The sequence below is a fragment of the Cyprinodon variegatus genome, unplaced genomic scaffold, assembly GCF_000732505.1.
Source record: "Cyprinodon variegatus isolate N-32 unplaced genomic scaffold, C_variegatus-1.0 Scaffold152, whole genome shotgun sequence".
Lineage (NCBI taxonomy): Eukaryota > Metazoa > Chordata > Actinopteri > Cyprinodontiformes > Cyprinodontidae > Cyprinodon > Cyprinodon variegatus.
In genome coordinates, this window is record NW_015150605.1 from 696459 (window position 1) to 700184 (window position 3726).

The following is a 3726-nucleotide window of genomic DNA, read 5'->3' on the forward strand; positions in this document are numbered from 1 at the left end:
TAAATTGTTCTGTCTTAAACTTTATAGTTAAAGCATAAAAAAACTTAGTTGATATATTAAATCTATAAATTTTAACTCAAAGTGTAACCTTATATCCATCCTGTGAATTCCACTCAATATAACCCATACTGCCCCCCTGATGCTGTCGTTGCAAGGTAAGGTGTGGCTCTAACCTCCAGCTCACACAGTGTGTTTCCAATGAAGTGCACTGACCTGTTATGATAATGAATAACTCAGAACAACAGCAGGATTCCAAACTATACCTTATATTCAAGTTAAGTCTTGAACTATGCTGTGATTTTAAGGTGGAAGCAGCAGAATAACCATGGCTTCCTGAACCAGCGTGGTCCTTTCATGTTGTGTAATATTTAATCTCTTAAATCTCCTCATCCAGTGCCCACTTAAGTAATTACTTTATTTTACAGTCAGAGACGCTGTGCAGTCAAAGAAATGGTTCTGATGCGGACATAGCGGGGAGCAAATGCATGCAGACCAGCAATAGGCTTGTATTTGACAGCAGGCATATATGGATACATCAGCAATTTATTGATGTTCACAAGCATTAAGAGGAATATCAATCGTTTAGTGAAGTTGACTGAGGGTTAACTGTAACGGTTCTCCCTACTCCTGATTTGAAACTGACTCAGAGCTCATCTGCTTAGCTAAATAAATATATTTGGGGGAACCTTTACCACCATAATTTCCTTTTTCTGTGTGTCCTTGCTGGTCTGTCCTAGGAGAAAGCCGTTCACACCATTTGTTTCCCTTCCACTGTTGCTACATGCTGGCTTCGTATGAGGGATTGCTGGGGAGCAACTGTCCAATCCCTCCAAGCTCCTGCTCTTACTGATAAATATATGACGCTTTTGAAAATAACAATAGGCCAAAAATGTTAAACTGATATTCCCACCAAAAAAAAAACGTTTACGTGTGATCAATAAAGGCTATATCAAGTAGAAAAATTACTTTTTCCTGTGAAATTTAGTACTTAAATCTATATTTGTGTTTTATATTAACTTATAATTTCTCTTTGTTGTACTATCCTTAATAAAGTCTTTGTTCTAACATCAGGGGTTTTATTTCATCCCATATTGTCAGAATTGGTATTCCCATCATCTCTACACATCTAACATAGGAATACCGGTATACAAATTTTTCAGATTATGTTTAGACACAAGGCTTGAACTACATCAACCATAGTGTTTGCTGTAGAGTTTATAGAGCTGTCTGTCCCTGCTTTAATTTGACTCCTCTGTCTGAATTGGACCTAAAGTGCCTGCGGTCGCTGGGGAGCAGTGTGACGTCTTTGGTCTTTGCTCAGGGACCCAGAGTGGAAGTCAGTTCATTATGCAAGTGGCAAAGATTTGGGAATGGAAAGATAGCGGGATCCTCGATCTAAGATCTAAGTGTGATGTTTGATAATATTTTGACATCAATGCCTTGAGCCATGTCTCCTCAGATACAAATGTGTGTGAGGTAATGATGTGATGATGTGGCATATGGAAGTTCTATAAAATGCTTCTTTAAAGGTATAGTGGAGGATTTTTGTGAATTTTAAAAAAAAAAAGACCCGCCCTCTGCACTTAAAAAAAATGCACATGCACAATCAAATACCCGCTACCGAGAGGAAACACGAGCCCATTTCTCCTCGTGCACGCTCTATTTAAAAGTTGCTGTTTGCATCACTCATACAAGCTCACTTTCAAAAAGAAGATTTAAACATTTTCCACATTGTCAGACTCACCACCAGTAGGTGAAAATGGGGTCTTACTTAAACATATCACCAGAATGATTGACAATTAGGAGGACCACTTATTTTGATGATCCACACAGAAGACCCAACTTCAACGAGAAGCGAGCCCAGTTGGTAAGTGCCACCTTCTATAACTCAAAGCAACTTCTCTGATCTGAGTAAGATTATAATACCTGTCAAAATCTGTTGTTATGTTTGATGGTTATATGCATTGCTGAATGAGATTGAAAGAGTTAGGGTTTGAATAACCGGAGAGAGAAAGCTTCACGGTGTAAACACAGAGCTTTCCATAACACTGCAAAGTCAGTAGCTAGATACAATCTGCTGGGTTTACTTTGACCAAAACCTTTCCAACCAATCTGTATGATTTAACAAAATTTACTCTGTAAAAACACCTGGAGATGGTATGTGTTGTAAATTGGCACTATGTAAATAAAGTGTGTTGAACATAAAATCTGAAAACACCAAAAAAAAATCTACATCTACTTAATCTGTGTACGTTATTTTCATTCTGATTATTAATTAGCAGTATCTTCTAGCTAAATGTTGGACTAATCATAGCCAGTTCCATACTGTCCACCCCTGGATCCCTTTGACCAGCTCATTTAATTATGTTGAAGCAGCAGTTTCTCCTAAACCAGAGGTCATGGATTATTGGACCGCGGTCCCGATCCAGACCCACCTGCTGGCTAATCTGGACCCAACCTAATTTAAAACATTTATAAATTACAGCTTGTTGTCCAACGACAGTGTCTAAACGTCACTTGCGCCGCTTCTCCTGTTTGTATGATAAAGCTATCCAGAGCGTCCGGCACCAGGCTGCACGTGATGCAAATTAGCCAATGAGCTGTATCAGTCAGGGCCACTGCTGCATGCTCAAAGATCACCCTGCCAATTTATAGTATGGTTGGCTCAACCTGCTGCTGTGAAGCAGGATTCTCCATCATGAACAGAATCAAAAATAAATATGGATCCAGGCTCAAAATGAGCACCTTGATCCTTAAACACCTGCATTTCATTTCAGCGATGAATTATGTTTAAAGTAACATAATTAAAAATGTCTCCAGACCTTTATTGGTTGTTGATCTTCTTTATTCGGACCCCGCTGATTTTTAATTGGTTACCCGTCCTAAATATTTTATGTCTTCCTCAGAAAAAGTTCAATAGTTATGGTGTGTCTACTTAGCTAGTGAGCATAAACGAGAAATAAAAATCAATGAGAATAAAGAGCTCAAACCAGGCCACGTCTACTGAGGCATTGATTTTGGAGATTGAGAAAGGATTGAAGGAAAGTCGATATACTCGCTTCTGGTTTATGGGTTTGGATGATCTTGCTGAAAGGCCAAGTGAAGGTTTCTGACATTAAAGTTTTGTTCAAACCTCATGGATTCTCTAGAGTTCCTGACATCATTCACTTTATCATTTTCCAAAGGCGTTTAGAAGAGAAACAGGCCCACAGCATCATGGATCCTCCATCATACTGAGCAGTGGATTTTTTTCCCCTCATTCCTCCTTTAACTCCAGACCAACATGAAGCATTTGTTACCAAAAACCACAGGCTCACCTGACAGAAAGCAAAGCTTTCGTTTAAAGCCCCAGTAGCATTTAGCTAACCATACAAGTTTACGTTTGTGATAGGTCAGGAAAACTAGTTGATATAAAGCAACTCTTTGCTAATGATATGAGCAATGAGCTTTGGAGATTTTTAGTTTTGCTTTCACCATCCTCCTCTCACTGTGTGCATAGATATGAAATTTGGGTCTTAGTCCAGCCTTGTTTCGTCACCGTTTATGGGAACTTTTTTTTTGTAGCCATTTCCTGACTTATGAATGCCAAGACACCTCCTTTACTTGAATGGCATCTTGTCTTGACTTTCCTATTTTGAAGACTGGCAAAGAGAATGAAGCCTGTGTCATCACATTTATACCCAAGGAGAACAGGGAATTAAGAGAAATACACATTTTATTGCACAA